At 35.2% G+C, this 19,637-nt stretch overlaps 1 long non-coding RNA gene across 2 annotated transcripts in view; it reads right to left on the bottom strand.

Moving 5' to 3' along the window:
- Window positions 1-19,090, bottom strand: part of LOC140529589 (uncharacterized) — a 56,367-nt gene extending 37,277 nt beyond the window's left edge. Inside the window, exon 1 of one of the 2 annotated variants that reach the window (XR_011975605.1) lies at window positions 18,734-19,090. This is a non-coding gene — a long non-coding RNA (uncharacterized lncRNA). Of the gene's footprint in view, window positions 1-10,133; window positions 10,212-18,733 lie in introns of those variants that run through there. The other variant, XR_011975604.1, reaches the window with a different exon arrangement.
- Window positions 19,091-19,637: the final 547 nt, after the last annotated feature.

Here is a 19,637-nt window from a genome sequence, read left to right as displayed (position 1 = left end):
GGCACCATGGCTCTCATTCACTCGGGCTCTGCTGGACTCTTGCTCTGGGCTTCTATTCTGCCATGCTGCTGCTGCCTCAGACTGCCCTGGGGCTTTTGTACTCAGCCCTTGCTCAATGGGGACGTGCTGCTTTGTGTGCTGTTTGCTCTTCCACCCCTGTGGAACAGATCCCTCCCGTTGACCTTCCAGTCTGTCCTGGGCTGTCAGTCTACCACAATCTGTCTCCTATTGGATTTTACACCTCTAAAATTTGGTCAGATTCTCTTTTTAGAGGTATCTGAAGGAGTTTTTTTAAGAGCTTAGGTGAATAGTTGCTCTCATTCTGCCATCTTGGCTCCACCTCTGAAACTTTGGAATTCAAAATATTATGCAAATGAATGAAAAAAAGTGAAAATAAATTATATTTTAAAAAAGAGAAAAAACAATGACACATAATAGCTATTTCAGAAGTCATAAAGTTCATCTGGGCATATTGTTTTAGTTTACTGAGAATATCAAAATGCTCTTTCTTCTAACTTTTCTTTGGTATCAGTTCCCTACTCACAATTTTTGTCCTATCCTTTTCAGTTAAAAAAATCATTCCACTTTAGCAGAGAAAATAGAAGCAAAATAACATTTGTTTAGCTTTGCCTCTCTCTGTTGTCTGTTGAAATTTTCCCATCCAGTCCAAGTGTAATTTTTTTTGTTTTGTTTTGTTTTTTATCTTTCTTTTAGACATCTAGGCCATACAGCAGATAGAGCACTGGGCCTGGAGTCAGCAAATCCTACTCCAGACACATACTCACTATGTAACCCTGGCAAAGTAACTTAATCTCTGTATGTCTTAGTTTTCTCAACTATAAAATAGGGGAAGTAGTAGAATATATTTCACAGGTCTTTTGTGAAGTTCGAATGAGATACTATTTTTAAATCCCTTAATACAGTGCCCAACACATAGAGGTGTTTAATAATTGCTTGTTCCCCTCTTATGCACAATATATCTTATCTTTCATAGCCAATATCAGCTCATTCTGAATTTTATTATTTCTGGTACTATTAATTGAGGACCAAGGAGATTGCACACACAAACCCACACACATACAAATACACATATATACACGTCTATGTATGTATCTGTATATATTTGAAAAATATACATATTTCATTCCACATCCACCCTTTTCCCCCTACCATCTATCTATCTTTTTAGTTGTTTTTTTTTTTCCTATAAATTACCTATTTTTCCCCATCTGGATCTTTTGATACAATTTCCTTCTTATTCACATTGAAACTGTTTTTGTTTACATCTTCAGAATTTAATCCTTGACAGGTTCCCATCCCTATTAGTTTATTTCCCCTACAGGATTTTACACTATTGGCATTCCACCTATATTTTTTACTGAACTCTTTGAGACTAACAATTTCAATTATACATGGAAAACATACTGATTCTTTTCTCTTTCTTTATCACAAAGTATAAATGGAATGGATATCTCTCCATGATTTATATCATTTCTCCTTCAGTATCTAATTCCATCTTGTTGGTGGGATTCAGATCCAGAGTATACAATCTATTAATCAATTCTCCTGTATTTTGAAGAACAAAATTGTTTTTATTAATAGTAAAGCAAATCAAATATTTATCAGGTGCCCTGCTTTTGGAAGATGTCAAGATAACTGAATAAATTAATTCTCTCATTACTATTACCAGTCAAAAACATTTAGTAAGCACCTTTGTTCATTATACTAGGAGAAATCTCATGAACACACTATAAATATATGAAAATATATATGAAGTAAATATTAGGTAATTTGAAGGGAGTAAACATTAGAATCTAAGATGGATCACTAGAAGATGCAAAAGATGGCTCAGGTTAAAGAAAAATCTAAGGATTTTAAGAGGCAGAAGAGGTAACAGAGTGCATTCAAGGCACTGGGTGAAGATTATGCAAACAGTATAGAGAAAAGACACAGAGCACTACATGTTATAAATAGCAAATAGGTTGATTTTAATGGAGTTTAGGGCATATAAAGGATATTAATGTGAAACCAACAATGGAACATATGAAAACAGATTGTGAAGGGCTTTAAATGATGAAGAGGTTTGTATTTCATCCTAAAGTAATAGGAACTCACTGAAGTTCTTTGAGCAGGGAAGTGATATGGCCAGAATGACAGTTATGTGGATAGTTTGAGTTCAGAGTCTTAAGGCAGGGATATCAATTAGGAGCATATTATGATAGTCTAGGAGAGATATGATTAGGGTCTAATTTAGGATGATAGTTGTGTGAAGAGTGAGAAGAGATTGTCTGTGAAAGACCCTGAAATAGATTTGAAATCTATTTCTTAAACTCTTCATTTGTTTGCTCTTTCTGTTCAAATTATTTGCTCCATACTCCCAGGAAATATTGCTTTTGTGTGTCTACTGATTACCAACCAAATGTCTCTTCCCATTCTTCCCACTATCCTTTGGTTGCTACATTTTCTCATATATCTCCTTATTAAACACTGCTACTTGCTTACCTCATTTTATCTATTCTATATTCCTATTTCCTTTAGATTGCATAAAAATTCAGAATGGCTATGTATTTATCCTTCATACTTAGTACAGTGCTTCACACATAGCAAGTGTTTTCTAAATGTGTGTTGACTGGATATTGTTTTATACAGGCTTAACTAAGTGAAGAAAGACAGTATATACTTGCAGTGAATAGAACCCTTGATTTGGAATAAGGATTCAAATCCCACTTGTGATAGTTGCTAGCTATGTAATTGACTAACAAGCCAATTAACCTCTCAGTTCCTCAGGCAACTCATAGATTCACAGAGAATTTAGAGGGAACTACCTCTGTAGTAATTTAATCCAACTTATACATGAAGAAATTATAACTATGTTATTCGACAAGTGGTCATCAACCTCTACTTGAAGACATCCTAGGAGAAAGAATCCAGCATCTCTTGAGGCAAGCCATTCTATTTGTGAACAGTTTTAATTTTGGGCAAGATTTCCTGACATCAAGCTTAAATTGGCTCCTTTGAAACTTCCTATAATTATTCCTGGATCTCCCCTGTGGGGCCAAACAGAACAAGTGGAATCCCTCCTCCACTGTATAGCTGTTCAAACACTTGAAAATAGGTATCTTATTCCTGTTGAGTCTTCTTTTCCTCAGGCTAAAGAAATCCAGTTCCTTCAGCTGATTCTCAAATGACTTCAACTCAAAGTCCTTCACCATCCTGAGTGACTGCTTTTGATTTTAAGGCTTATCAGTGTCCCTTTTAAACATGATATCCAGAACACAAATTTCCAGATGAGGTCTCAAATAAGGAGAAGATTATTGTCTCATTCACTGTTCCTGGAATCTATGCCTCTCCTAATGCAGTTCAAGGTTTCTCTAATTTGACTGGTGAAAGTCCACAAAAGCCCCAGATTCCTTTTAAAATTAGTTGTTGCTTATCCATGCTTTCCTCATCTTATATTAGAGAATTTGATTTTCTGTTTGTTTGTTTGTTTTGGTTTTTTTTTTTTTTTGGTATGTGTATGTGCTCAAGAAAAAGATTTTAAATTTATACCTGTAGAATTTTGTCTTAGATTCAGGCCAATGCTCCAGTTTAACCTATAAAAGTACTGTTTTTTTCTTCATCATCTACCATATTAGTTATCCTTCTCAATTTTGTGTTAACTGCAAAGTTGTATCATCAGCAAATGAGTATCCCAATGTAAATCTTCTCTGATTGCAAACATAAATCCTTTTGATGCTCTATTGCAATTTATTGTATGTTAGACTTCATCTTCCTTGAGGGGAAATTCAATAATTATTTTTATATTTCTATTCTCAGAATTTAGTGCAGTATCTTGCACAAAACTGATGCTTAAATAAAGTTTTGATGACTTTAATGGATTTATTTCATGGTCAAAGAATCCCAGTTTCAGAGAAGTAAACATGTAGATGGTCTTCTAGTCCAAGGCTCAAAGGAAAGGAACTCCCACCATAATGTGCAGATGTTCATCTATCCTAAGTTTTAAAAATCTGTAGTTAAGGGAGCCCATAGCATCTGGTGGCATCTTATTTCATGTTGTGGTAGCTCTATTTGTCACAAAAATTTTCATGACATCAAGGCTATATGTTTCTCTTTGCCACTTATATCCATTGCTCTTAGATCGGCACTGTGAGGTTGGGGGTAGGGGCTAAAGCTTATCCCTCTTCCATGTGTTTGAAAACAGCTTCTATGTCCTCTGAATATCTTCTTTGTCAGGGTAAACCTCCTCAGTTTCTTCAATCATTCCCCTTAAATATGAACTTCTTAGTATTTATGCAAGACCCTCACTATTCTTTTTGCCATCCTTTGAATGGTATCCAGTTTATCCATGCCCTTCCTGAAATGTGTCTGATTACAGACCAAGTCTTATCATAAAGTAGATATGCTACCTGGACATATATGCATAGTTTTCACTTTGCAATATGTAATACAGCTTGAGTGTAAAATTTTTCTGCATGTGTGTTTTGTTAAAACAAATCATCCTGCTTTTGAACCTTATGATGGCAATCTCATTTATGACAAAGAAACATGAACATTATATAATTTATGTCCATCACTAAGAAACAGGGGAACTTTTAAATATAGAATGAGGTTGGAAGCTGGTGAGACATCATACATTTCCAGTAGTGATTTTGAAAGGACAAGGTTACGTTAAATTCTCTTGTGCTACTAGTCCTTTGAAACATTTTTGGGAACACAGTGTATGTGTGTGAGAATGCGTGTATCATTCATTTGATAAATATTGAAGTAATCACTATATAAAAGGTGGGATAGCTGATAGAAGGCAGACTTTCTTGCTCTTCATCCCATGTGATAGTCATCTCCCAACTCCATGCCTTTTCACTGACTACTGTCCATGCACAGAAAGTCCTACTTCATTACTACAGCTTCATGGCTTTCTTGGCTTCCTTCAAGACTCAATTCAAATACCACATTGTGCAGAGGGCAGTAACCTGCCATCACCCTAACTCTTAGCCCCAATTGTTAGTGCCTTTCATCTGAGATTACTTACCATTTACACTGTATATATCTTGTATGTCTAATTTTTGCATACTGCCTTTTCTATTTTAGAGTAAGCACAGAAATCTTTGTTCCCCTTTCTTTATAACCCCAGCCCTTAGTATAATTCCCAGCACATAATAAGAGTTTAATAAACGCTTGTTTATTAACTTTACATAACAAATACCTGGGTTCAACTCTATACGTTCTATTTGTGGAACAATGATCAAATCACTTAACATTATTCCCCCAGCCAAATAAGACTAACAATTGGAGAGGAGCTACTAATCTGCTTTGGTCCCAAGAGTTCAATCTTTGAGAGTTCTCCACACTAGCTAAATCAAAAGCATTTAAGTTTTGACTATATAACAGGAACTATGGCAAATACTGGGGTTAGAAAGAAAAACAAAAATATTATTCGTTTTCAAGGAGGTCGCACTGTACTGGTGGATACAATATACAAACAATTATATACACACAAAATATATATACATATATATATATGTATATATATATAGGTTAAATTGGAGGTAATCTAAAGGGATGGCAATAGCAGTGGTGGTAGGAAAGAAAGATCTATTCCTCAAGGTATGCTTTCAGCTGCTTCTTGAAGGTATGCTAGAAAACAAGGAGGCAGAGACAATTAGTGAAATTATTCTAGGGATAAGAAACAGCCTTTGAAAAAGTGCAACATTGAAATATGGAGTATTTTATAGAGAAAATTCAAGAAGGGCCATATTGTTGGACCTTAGAGAATGTAGTAGTTAGTAAGGTATAAGATGATTGGAAATGTAGGAAAGGAACAAATTGGAAAAGGCATTACAAGCCAAATGACTTATTTCATATTTTATCCTAGAAGTAACAGGGATTTTGATTAAGGGAATGTACCTTATGAAGATCACCTTGGCAACTTGATTGAAGGATAGATTGGAGTGGGGAGAGATTTGATAAAGTAAGATCACTTAGAAGAAAATTACAATTGAGGTACAAGGTAATAAGGAGCCTGCATCAAAAAAGGTGCTGTAGAAGAGGAGAAAAAGGGAAATATATAAAAGATGGTATCAAGGTAGAAATGCTAGAACCTGACAAACAATTAAATATGAGAGACTGAAGAATCAAGGATGGCACCTAGGTGGTAAGCCTGGGTAACTCAATGGGTAGATCATGACACATTCATTCATAATAGTGGGATAGTTTTTAAAAGGGGAGGTTTGGAGGGAGAAAGAAAATGAGTTCTGCTTTGGACATGTTGATTTGGAAATACTTATGTGATACTGAATTCATAATATTCAAGAAGCAGTGGATGGTGATATGACTGAGGGTCTCACGATAGAGATTAGTATGTATCAATTGATGTGAGGTTCATATGATTTAAAATAATCATAGAATCCATAGGAATGGATGAAATCAAGCAACATAACACAGAGTGAGAAGAGAAGATGATCAAGGACAAAACTTTGAGGGACGATCATGATTAATAGTTTAACCTAGATGAAGGAGATTGAGAAGGAATGATCATTCAGGTAAAAGAAGAAGAGGAAAACAGTGGAACAAAAATCAAACTTAGAGAAAGTATGTAGAAGGACAGGATGAAGAGAGATGAAAAAAGAAGAGGATTGAGAAAAGGCCATTCAATTTGGCAATCAAGAAGCAATAGTGTCATTTAAATGAAGAGGCTGGAAATTGTACAGGAGAAATGAATGAAAAGAGAGGAAATGGTGACACTGAATGTAGACAGCTTTCTGAATGAGTTTAACCAGAAGGGAAGGAGTGACCTAAATAAACTGATAGATAGCTGGGATAAACAAATGTAATAAAGTTGTTATTGCTTGCTTCTTTGTTTTTGTTGTTGTTAGAATTAGGGAGTTTGTTGTTTGTAGTTAGCAAGGAATTGGTCAGTAGATCAAAGAAAGTAAAGATTCATGAAATAATGGGAATAAGAGAGGGTAAAATAAACTAGAGAAGACAGGATGCAATGGGATAAAAGATGCATGCAGAAGATTTTGCCTTGTCAAGAAGGAGGGTAAGTTATTGTTCATATAAGGGAGAAAAGAAGGTGAAAGTGGAAGAAGACATTTAACTGATGTGAGATGAGGAGAAGGTAACAATATGGAAGTACCACTGGACTAATCATTTCAGTAAAGAATGAAACATATCCACAACTGAAATCATGGGAGTAAAGAGAAACATGGAAAGTCTGAGGAGAGATGAAAAGTTCTGAAATAGTGAGTATAAGTGGTGAGCAAGATAGTGAAGAGATTGGAAAGGTGAAAAACGAATACTTTAATGTAGTGAAGATGCAAGTGTGATTATATGACATGAACTTGTAGGGGAACCTAATCAACATAGTTTAATGATTTTCTGTAGCCCCATTCAGCAGAATATGAGTAAGTGGGAAGGTAACAGATGGAGAGAGTAAACCAAGGTTTGATAAGACCTGATCAAAAGGAGGATAACGTGTCATGAAGCTTGAGAGTAAAGGAGAGTATAGAGTCAAACTTGTTCAACCCAGAATGAAGATAGAGAAGGAAAGAAAGTATAGATAATATAGGAATTATAGCCTTCGATAGAACTAAGGGAATGAGGGTTTGGAGGTAGTTGTGAGGACAAAGAACAGGATGAGGAATTTATAAGGCAGAGAAAAAAGCAATAATAATATTAATATCGATAATAAGCATTGATATGATGATTTAGTGGTTCCAAAGTTGTTTAAAATTATTATTTCATTTGATCTTCACAGCAATTCCAGAAGGTAGGAGCTATCATTTTTCTCATTTTTACAGGTTAGGAAGCAGGCAGAGATTAAATGATCTGCCCAGGGAGTTTGTAAGTGTTTAAGGCTAAATGGAAATGAAGTCTTTTAGATTCCAAACCCTATTCTCTATCCATTGTATTACCTAGTTTCCTTTAAGATAGGTGCAATGGGTAATAGCATGAGTTGCTAGCCCTCTCCCTACAAACTCAGCCAAATACCTGTAAAAATGACTCTAAACAAATTCTGGAGTTGCAGAACCCACAGAATGTCAGGGTGAAGCATATCTTCAGGCCAAGACAGCCAGAAAGGTTGAAGGCAAGCTTCTATCACATAGCACTGACAGCAGAACTCAGTCTAGTGTGGGCCATGCAAACAGAACCTGAGCAGGCTTTGGGGGGAGGGACTGAATCTCATACATCTGTAGCATTTTTCAGACTTCACCACCCTAAACACTGAGGACAAATTGGGAAGTCAGTGGAAAAAACCTGTGTGAGAGAGGAAAGTGGTCTGGCCCCAGCCCCAGGGGAACAAAGGGGGTGGGGGAGCCCTCAGAAGGCTATGTGGAGGAGCCTATAGCTGCAGCAGCAAGGGCGGGAACAGCAGCAGTATCCCTTTCTGGAGCTCTAGGCCAGCAGATTGTGGGGAGATCAAGCAGTTGACAGTACTCAAGCCCAACCATACTGGAAGCAGAGAATTACCTTGACAAAGAGCTTAAGCTTTTTCAGTGGAAGGAAAGAGAAAGGAGGTGAATGAGAAAGAGTGAACTTTACTCTCATCACATTGGACTTAAGGAGGGAATAACATGCACACTCAATTTGGTATGAAAATCTGTGTGATACTACAGGAAAGTAGGGGGAAGGGGATAAGTGGAGGGTGGGGGTGACAGTAGGAAGGTCAAATGAGAAGAGGAAGTAATTAGAAGTAAATACTTTTGAAGAGAGATAGGGTCAAAAGAGAATAGAATAAATGGGGGGCAGGAGAGGATGGAGGGAAATATAGTTAATTTTTCACGATATGACTGTTACAGAAGTATTTTACATAACTATACATGTATAACCTATATTGAATCATTTGCCTTCTCAGTGAGGATGGGGGGGATGGAGGGAAAAAAGCTGAAACTCAAAGTTTTTAAATCTGGATGTTAAGAATGAATTTTACATGCAACTGAGAAATAAGATATATAGACAACAGAATATAGAAATCTATCTTGTCCTATAGGAAAATAGATGGAATGGGGATAAGAGAAGGAAAGGGTGTGATAGAAAGGAGGGCAGATTGGGGGAAGTACTAATCAAAATGCACACTGTCTTCAAGTGGGCAGAGGGGAGAGACAGGGAGAAAACTTGGAAATCAAAATCTTGTGGAAGTGAATGTTGGAAACTAAAAATAAACAAATATTAAAAAAAAAAAGAAAGAAAAAGAAAAAAAACTAGGTAAAATACAGACATCCCATGCCAAGATGGTGGAGTGAGGAAGAAACTAAAACCCTCTCAAACCCCCCTCTACACAACTAGAAAACCACCTCAGAATTGATTTAGGATCAGGGAAGCAGCTTACCAGCACAGCAGAAAAGGTCTTTCCCACTGAGTAGAAAGGGAACAAGATCCAAGAGGAGAAGCAACAGTAGCTAGGCTCACAGTAAGGGACCTGCAGCAAGGTACAAAGCCACGGGTGATCCAGCAGGGAAGCCCCAACCTCCCGCAAACCACTAGACCCCTAAGCAAGTGAGTAGTCTGTACAGCAGAACAAGGCTCCACCCCAGAGACCCCATTCCTAGCTCAAGGCACTAGCAATACTTTGATCCCACTGGTGACCAATAGTGAAGCCCCAACTCATTGATGGTCAACAGTGAGACCCCACCCTTCATACTTGACAGCAGAAAGACCTTGTTTCCATAGTGTAACTCTAATGTGATACCCACAGCAGCCACTATGGATATGGATGCATATTTCCAGGGTAAATTCATAAAATATAAACTCTCTTCCTCAAAGGGAAAACCAAGATATTTATTCAGATCCCAGAAAGCCAGTTCCACCATTGTAACAACAAAGTTTGTACACATTACCAATAAAAGGAGCACTGCCATTCCCAATCTTTCCCTCTGTTACACCTCCCTAAAATCATGCTTCCCTAGGCAAAATTCCACCCTCTCTTCCTCATGCCAGCTTCTCTGCTTTCACTCTATCTCACTCTCTCCTAGCTCTTTCTCAGTCTCTCTAAGTTCTTCCCTTCCTATTCCACTGGGTTTCATAAGCTCCTTCCAACAATCGCTCCATGTGACCCAAGCTGTGGACTGGGTCAGAGCTCAAAACAGGTCACATGGGCCTCTTAAGGGGCATGGAAGATCTTCAAATTTGCTTACCATTACATATAGCAACCCAGTAGAAGGGCCTGACCCCTGGGACAGACTAGCAACAACATCCCTCCTCCTGGTCCAGGCACCAGAAAGAAGATGTTGCCATAGCAACCCAACAGCAAGGCCTCACCCTAGAGAGGGATAGCAGCTAAACCTGAGAAGGGGTATTAGGGCACAATAGGAAGGTTTTTATCATCAGTACAAGCCAGAAGGGAACCTTATCCTCCAAATAAAACAAGCAGCTAATCCATGAAGCCTGGTGAAAGCCAAAAGTAAGACACTGAGCCCCAGCAGAAAAAGCTTGGGACAGTGCAGTTCCAAAGTCCAACTGTCACATAAAAACACCAATTCAAAAAATAAGGTAGAAAAATGAGCTGAAACCAAAAAAGTGCTTGACTATAGAAAGTTACTATTATGATAGGGAGAATCAAGGCATAAATTTGAAAGAAGACAATAGTGTCAAAATGGCTACATGTGAAAACCTCACAGAAAAAGGTAATTTGGTTTTAGACTCAAAAGAAATTCCTGGAAGAGCTTAAAAAGGATTATAAATAGATAATTAGAGAAGCAGAGGGAAACCTGGAAAGCAAAATGAAAGTAAAATAAGAGAATTATGAATAAAAGATTAAAAAGCATGGGAAAAGGTATACAAAAATTTACTGAGGAAAATAACTCCCTAAAAAATAGAATTGGCCATATTGAAAAGAAAATACAAAGCTCAGTGAATAAAATAATTTCTTAAAAATTAAAACTGAACTAGTGAAAGTTTGTGACTATATGAGACATCAAGAATCTATGAAAAAGAATAGAAGTAAAAAAATTAAGAAGAGGAAAATGTGAAATTTATCACTGGAAAACCAACTTAACTAGAAAATATATCCAGGACACATAACATAAAAATTATTGGACTACCTGAAAGGTATGATCCAAAAAGAAAAAGGTTTGGACAACATCTTTCAAGAAATTATAGAACAAAACTCCACTGATATATTGGAACCAGAGGGTAAAATAGAAATTGAAAGTATCCAATAAAAGCTGAGACTATAAGCAAATTAGGAGAGCAAGGAATATTTTACCTGTCAGATTTATGGAGGACAGAAAAATTTATGACCAAAAAAAAGATGGAGAGTATTATGAACTACAAAATGATTTTCAATACATTAAATTGAAAAGTGTTTGCACAAACAAAACCAAAGCAATCAAGTTTGGAAGAGAAGCAAAAACTTGGAAACAATTTTTATAACTGTTGTTCTTGATAAAAGTCTCATTTCTTAAATATTTAGAAAACTGAGTCAAATTTATAAGAATACTAGTCATTCCCCAATTGATAAATGGTCAAAGGATATGAACAGGCAGTCTACAGATGAAGAAATTAAAACTGTCTATAGTCATATGAAACAATTCTCTAAATCACTATTGACTGGAGAAATGAAATCAAAGTAACTCTGAGGTACCACATCACACCTATCAGATTGACTAACATGACAGAAAAGAAAGATCATAAATGTTGGAGAGGATGTGGGAAAATTATAGAACTAATACATTTTAGTGGAGTTGTGAACTGATCCAATCACTCTGGAGGGCAGTTTACAACTGTGCCCAAAGGACTATAAAACTGTGTATACATTTTGACCCAGGAAGGCCACTTCTAAGTCTGTATCCCAAAGAGATCCTAAAAGTGGGGAAAGGACTCACATCTACAAAGATATTTATAGCAGCTCTTTTTGTGATGGCCAATAATTGAAAATTAAGGGGATGACCATCAATTGGGGAATTACTGAAGAAGTTGTAATATATGAAAATAATGGAATATTGTTGTTTCATAAAAAACACTAAGGCAGATTTCATAAAAACCCAGAGTTACTCATGCAATGTGGTACTGACTGAAATGAGCAGAACCAGGAGAACACTGTACACAGTAACAGCAACATTGCACAATGACTCACTTTGATTGACTTAGTTCTTCTCAGCAAGGCAGGAATCTGAGACAACTCCAAAAACTCGTGATGGAAAATACCATCCACAGCCAAAAAAAAAGATCTATGGAGTCTGAATGCAGATCAAATCATACTATTTGCTCTCTAATTTTGTTTGTTTTTTCTTTCTCATGATTCCTCCCATTGGTCCTAATTCTTCTTTAAAACATGACTAATATGAAAACAATGTTTAATGTGAGTGTATATATAAAGCCTATGTCATTTTGCATGCTGTCATGGGGAGGGGAGGGAAGGGAATGGGAGAAAATTTAGAACACAAAATCTTATGGAAGTGAATGTGGAATATTTAAATAATTTAATTATTTTTTTTAAAAGAAACAGTTCAAATATCATGGAGCTACAGTCAGGGTTACACAGAATTTGATAGCTTCCACATTAAAGAACTGGAAAGCTTGGACTCAGACAAAGAATTCAGGATTACAACTAAGAATCACCCACCCAAAAAAGTAAAATATTATCTTTCAGGGATGGGGGTGAGGGTAGATGGACATTTTTAAAAAATGGAGGATTTTCAAGCATTTCTAATTAAAAGACCAGAGCTGAGTAAAAAATTTCACCTCCAAATACAAGACTCAAGGAAAATAAAAAAGGTAAAAAAAAGAAACAAGAGAAAAACTTCAGAAATTCAATAAGGTTAAACTGTTTATATTTCTATATGACAAGATAATATTTGTGATTCTTAGCTTTATCGTTATTATTAGAGCAAGTAGAATATGTAGGTAGAGGTTGTGGATAGTAGATGACTTTGATGTGATGATACCCTAAAAAGCAAAAACAAAGGTGAGAAAAAAATTGCACTTGAAAAAAGAAACGGGAAGATTGAAAGGGGTAAATTATCCCACATAGAAGAGGTATGAAGAAGCTATTATAAGAGAGGGGAAAAATGGGGGGTGGTGTGCAAAGCTTGAATCTTATCATCTTTCAGAATTGGCTCAAAGAGGAAATAACACACACAGTTGAATATAGAAATCTATCTTACTCTATGAGGTAAAAAGGGATGGAGATAATAGAAGGGGGGGGTGACTGATAAAAGGAAGGACATATTGTGGAAGATGGTGATCAGAAGTAAAATATTTGTGAGGAGGGAAAGGGCAGGGAATAACATGGGAGTTGATAAGTGAAAAATAACATGGAGGAAAATACTCAGTTATGCTAAGTATAAATGAATAGGATGATTTCACCCATAAAATGGAAGTAGATAGTAGAATGAATGGTTTAAAAACCAGAATTCTACAATATGTTGTTTGAAGGAAACATATCTGAAGCAGAGAGATAAACACATGGTAAAGGTAAGGGGCTGGAGAAGAATCTATTATGTGTCAGCTGAAGCAAAGAAAACAGAGATACCAATCATGATTTCAGACAAAGCAAAAGCAAAAATAGATCTAATTGAAAGAAATCATGAAGAAAACTATATCTTGTTGAAAGGTACTGTAGATAATGAAATCATATTAATCCCAAGCATATATGCACCAAATGATATAGCATCTAATTTTTTTAAGAAGGTGAATGAGTTATATTATAGGAAAATAGGTAATATAGCTGTATAAGTGGGGGACCTTAAATGTCCCCTCTCAGAACTAGATAAGTCTAACCAACAAATAAACAAGTAGGAAGTTAAGCAGGTGAATAAAATTCTAGAAAAGTTAAATATGATAGATTCTAGAGAAAATTGAATATGAATAGAAAGGAATATAGTTTTTTTTTTCTCAGCAGTACATAGAACCTATTCAAAAACTGATCATGTATTCATGTATAAAAACTTCACAACCAAATGTAAAAAGTAAGGAAAAGTAATCAAATCCTTCAGATCATAACGCAATAAAAATTGCATTCAGTAATGGACAATGGAAAGAGAGACTAAATTAATTGGAAATTAAATAATTTGTTTAAAAAAGAGAGCCAAAGAAAAATCATAGAAATAATTAATAATTTAATTAAAGAAAATGACAACTATGAGACAATATACTTAAATTTATGAGATGCAGTCAAAGTTGTAGAGGAAAATTTATATCTCTAATTGCTTACATTAATAAAATAAAGAAAAAGCAGATCAATGAATCAGACACACAACTAAAAAAACTAGGAAAAGAACAAATTAAAAAATCTGCAATTAAATACTAAATTGGAAATATTGAAAATCAAGAGAGAGATTAATACAATTGAAAGTAAACAACTGAACTAACAAATAAAACTAGAAGGTGTTTTTATTTAAAAAAACAATAAAATAAACAAATCATTGATTAATATGATTTTTAAAAGGAAAGAAGAAAACTAAATTCTTAGTATCAAAAATGAAAAGGGTGAATCTACCACCAACGAAGAGAAATTAAAACAATTGTTAGGTGCTTTTTTGCCCAAATATATGACAACAAATTTGACAATTTAAATAAAATGAATATGAATAAAAATATAAATTACTCAGATTAACAGAAAAAGAAAGAAAATATTTAAATAGTGCAATCTTAGAAATAAGAATTTGAACAAGTCATCAATGAACTTCTTAAGAGAAAACATTCAGTACCAGATGGAATCACAAGAAGTTTTTACCAAACATTTAAAGAACAATTAATCCCAATACTAAATGAACCATTGAGGAAAAATAGGCAAAGAATAAGTCCTACTAAATTCCTTTTATGACACACATCCCAAACAAGGAAGATTCAAAAGAAAGAAAGGAAATTATAGAACAATTTCCCTAACAAATATTGATGCAAAAATTAAATAAAATACAATCAAAGAGACTATAGCAATATAGTACAAGAATCATGGACTATGGCCAGCTGGACTTTATATCAATTATACAGGACTCATGCAGTATTAGGAAACCTGTCAGCATACTTGAACATACCAACAACACACCAACAAAAATCATATGATTATCTCACTGCATGTAGAAAAATCCTTTGACAAAATAAAGTATGCATTCATGATAAAAACAAAACATAGGAGTAATTAGACTTTACCTTAGAACAAGCAATATTTATTCAAAACCATCTGCAATGGGTATAAACTAGAAGTCTTCCCAATAAAAGTAAGGATGCCCATTATTACCTTTATTATTTAATATTGTATGAGAAATGTTAGCTATAGCAATAAGAGAAGTAAAAGAATTAAAAGTGTAGACTAGTTAATCTATCAGATTTATGGATAAGGGAAGAATTTAGGATCAAAGATGATATAGAGAGCATTACAAGATATAAAATAGATAATTTCGATTGTACAAACAAAGTTTCTGCACAAACAAAACCAATAAAACCAAAATTATATGTAAAGCAGAAAAATGGGGGTAGGAGGATTTGCAGCAAGTATTTCTGATAAAGGACTCATTTCTCAAATATATAGGGAACTGCGTCAAATTAAAAAAAAAATACGTCATTCCCCACTTGATAAGTGCTCAAAGGTTATGAACAGGCAGTTTTCAGACAAAGAAATTGAAGCTATGTATAGTCATGTGAAAACATGATCAAAATCAGTATTGATTAGAGAAATGCAAATTAAAATGACTCTGAGGAACCATCACACTGATCAGATTGGCTAATATGACAAAAAAGTAAAATGTTGGATGTTGGAGATGTGGAAAAACTGGGACACTAATAAACTGTTGGTGGAATTGTGAACTATTCTAATCATTCTGGAGAGTAATTTGAAACTATGTCCCAAAAGCTACAAAACTGTGCATACCCTTTGATCTAGCAATCCTAATGCTAGGTCTGTGGCCCCAAAAATCCAAAAAAAGGAAAAGAACTATTTATCCATAAAATATTTATAGCAGCTCTGTTTGTGGTAGCTAAGAATTGGAAATCAACGGGATCCCCATCAAGTAGAGAATGGCTAAACAAACTGTGGCATATGACTTTAATGGAATAATATTATACTATAAGATTGACAAGCAGGATGATTTCAGAAAATTCTGGAAAGACTTATGTGAATTGATGCATATTAAAGTGAACAGATCCAGGAGAATATTGTAAGCAGTAACAGCAATATTGTTCAATGAATTGTGAATGACTTATTCTCAGCAATGCAACGACCCAAGAAAATCCCAAAGGACTAATGATGAAGCATAATATCTACCTTCAGAGAAATAACTGATATTATTTGAATACAAACTGAAGCATATTATTTTTCTTGTCTTTCATTTTTTTTGCTTTTATTCAAACTCTTGTACAAAATGACTACTATGAACATATTTTTAATATTTGCAATGCATAACCTTATAGCTGATTGTTTAATCTTTTGGGAAGGGAGGAGGGAAGGATAAAAATTTGGAACTCAAAACTTTAAATGAAAATGTTTAAAAATAGGTAGAATAAAAAAAAGATTATAGTCAAATAAAATAATTTCAGAGTTCCTGAACATGGAATTGGAATGATCAGTTGTTTGCAATGGAAGATCAAGAGTAAGACCATATATGCATCTAACTAAAGTATAATAAAAGAGTATATCATAAATAACTAATAAACTGAGGAATGGTGATGTTAGGATGTTTGAGGGGCTAACAAGTTATGTTGAAGTCCCCTAGCATGAAGACAGGATTTAGGGTAGACATAAAGTCAGATTTTGAATTCAAAGAGGAACGGAGCAAGTCCTAGACTTTCATAAATAACAGCTCCAATACTCTTGAATGGGTGATAAATACAGGTTGGAAGAATCTGAAAATGCCTTACTGAATGATGGAGGTAGAGAAAGAGACTGAAAGTAGCAGTAGGAAGAAATGTTATTCTGACTCCCTCATCAAAACCATTAATTGAGGAGGGAGGATGAAGAGGGGTTATGAGTAAAAGTCAATTATTTTTGGAAAAAGTAACCAAGTTTGTTGTGTCATCAGAAGGGACCCAGAAAGGGTACCAGAAGATAAAAGGAGAAAGGAAAAAGTTTAAGCTAAAAGCAAGTGGGTTAAGTACAGAATAGGCTTTTCAGAAAACTCAATGGAAGGAGGATGGGTAATGGGACATTGTGTGTGGTTGGTCCTTTGTTCTCCAAGAGACCTATGACATCAGGGAGATGATGCCATGACTTACATTAAATTTGATTTGAGTGAGGGAGGGCTATGCACAGTTACCAGCCTCACTTTCTCCTCCAGAGCTATCTGGGTCCAATGGTCAGATATAGATCAGCATGGATGGAGATGGGCATTAGGGATGTTGAGCTGAGGGTGATTAGAGAAAGACAGAGGGCTATGGGAGACAGGGAGCAATGATTGTACAAAGATTGTATAAAATTCAGAATCACTGGGGTTGGGAAGAGAAAGACCATGGAGGAATGAGTTCAGGCAGATTATTAGTGGCTGTAGAGAATTTCATTGTAAGAAGGAGGTGATTAGAGTGTTTATTGCTCTCTCTTGATTTCCAACCTTATGTCAGGCAAGAAGGTGTTCCATAAGGCTCAAGAGATCCAAAGCAAACACAACAAAACTACATTTTTATAGATATTCCTTGTGTTTTTGTGTGTCTGTGTATCTATATGTGTGTGTGGGGGTAATTACGTCTATATATGAAGAAAGTGGAACATATACATGCAAAACATTGTTTTCTTCCCTAACACCATGAATTCCTGACTATTGATGCTGCTGCCCACATGGTCATCTTAGAGGATTTCAAAGACTAGGATTGTCCAAATGTTTTGATTATAGCTCATTCCACAACCTGCACATTGAAACAGAATTGATGAATTCTTTTGAGAGAAATATGTTATTCTCTTGTTGTCAATCTGACACCTTTCACCATCCATAAAACACATTTCACATTTGAGGAAATGCATATTCAGTTTGAGGTAATCTCCTACCAGATCACACATTCTGAGACTGAAGTAAAACCTCTATTCCAGCCTTTTCCATACAGTGTCCTAATGTGTTATATTTAGGTAACACTGGCGAATGTGTTATGGTTTTATACCTCACTACTTTGTTTTAATTAAAATTGACTCAAAATGGAGTCTTCTATCACCCACATGAAAATGCCTTGAACTGCTTCCATTTATTCATCCCACTTGATTTGGTTGCCTAGCAACAAGGCTGCTTCTATGTCTGTGACTGTGCAATCAGCAGTATCTGCTTCTACCATGCTTCTAGGTTTCCTTCTCTCATTTAAAAAAAAAAATTAAAACTTAAAAAACAACAACAAAATAGTTCAAACTCATCTCATCTCTTCTCCTCTCTTCTAACCAGGTGCTTCTCATGCTAGCATATTCATTCTTTGTCTAGCTGTTCTACATTCATGACCTTCAATCTTCCAACATCCTGTATTTGCAAAGATTCCTACACTTTTTGGAATATATGACTTCCTAACTTTCACCTTGTGGAATACCTATATTCCTTAAAAGCACAGTATCAGGTCACATCCTCAGTTATTTGGGCATTCGGTTATTAAGTACATCCTTAATACTACTTAACTGAACACAAGAATTTGTGTCAAAAGGGACCATAGCAGTCATCTTATCCAATCTCTGCCCTCAACAGAACTCCCAATTAAAACTCAAAAGCAGTTACCCAGCCTCTGCTTCAAGATCTTCACAGAGACCCAGTTAGCCCATTTCACTTTTGGATAGCTCTTTTAGGAAGTTGTTTTTTTGTTTGTTTGTTTTCCCTGATTTTAAATCTAAATTTACCTTCATGTAACGTGTATCCACTGATCTCGTTTCCACTCACTGAGGCCAAAAAGAAGTCAAATTCCTCTTCCTTATGACAGCCCTTCAAATATCTGAGTCACAATTGAACCCCTACTTATTCTTCTCTTTCTCAGGCTAAATACACGCCCTTCATTTAAATGACCTGTCTCTTGGTAGAAATTTGGGCAGAGTATAGGGTCTGGAATCAGGAAGGCCTGGGTTCAAATCCAGCCTCACATACTTATTAGCTGTGTGACCCTGGGCAGGTCTCTTAACCGTGTTTGCCTTATCTGTAAGAAGACCTGAAGAAAGAAATGGCAAAACCACACCAGTATCTTTCCCAAGAAAACTACATATGAGGTCACAAAGAGTATGACATGATGAAAGCAACCGTATAGAATGTTGAACTTGGTATAAGAAAGACGTAAGTACAAATTTTGCCTCAGACACTTACTAGTTATTTGATCCTGGGCAAGTCATTTCATTTTTTTCTGTACTTTAAATTTCTCATATGTAAAACCAGAAAGTTGAACTTGGTATTTTCAAATGTTCCTTTGATTTTTAAATCCATGATCCTATGACACTGAGGAAGTGATAAAAAATTAAATATCAGTAAGTTTAGCTTAAATCTCAGGCAAATTTCATAATAGATCTTCAGAAAGTTGGATATTGATCTATTAGCAACTGCTCTGATTCTAGGCATTCAACCAGCTCCAAGTCAATCAAATTACAGTATTGTTTAATACAAATTTATCCAACATTTTAATGAATAACATGAATTATTTTATCAAATGAGAAAAATTTAGGTAAATTATCATCATAGTATTACCTTATCTACCAATTTCGTTACTCTGTCAAAAAAAGGGAATAATATTCATTTTTAATAATTTATTCTTGAATTTTT

Source organism: Notamacropus eugenii, chromosome 2 (assembly GCF_028372415.1).
Source record: "Notamacropus eugenii isolate mMacEug1 chromosome 2, mMacEug1.pri_v2, whole genome shotgun sequence".
In the NCBI taxonomy this organism is placed as follows: domain Eukaryota; kingdom Metazoa; phylum Chordata; class Mammalia; order Diprotodontia; family Macropodidae; genus Notamacropus; species Notamacropus eugenii.
This window is presented reverse-complemented; position numbering and strand designations above follow the sequence as displayed.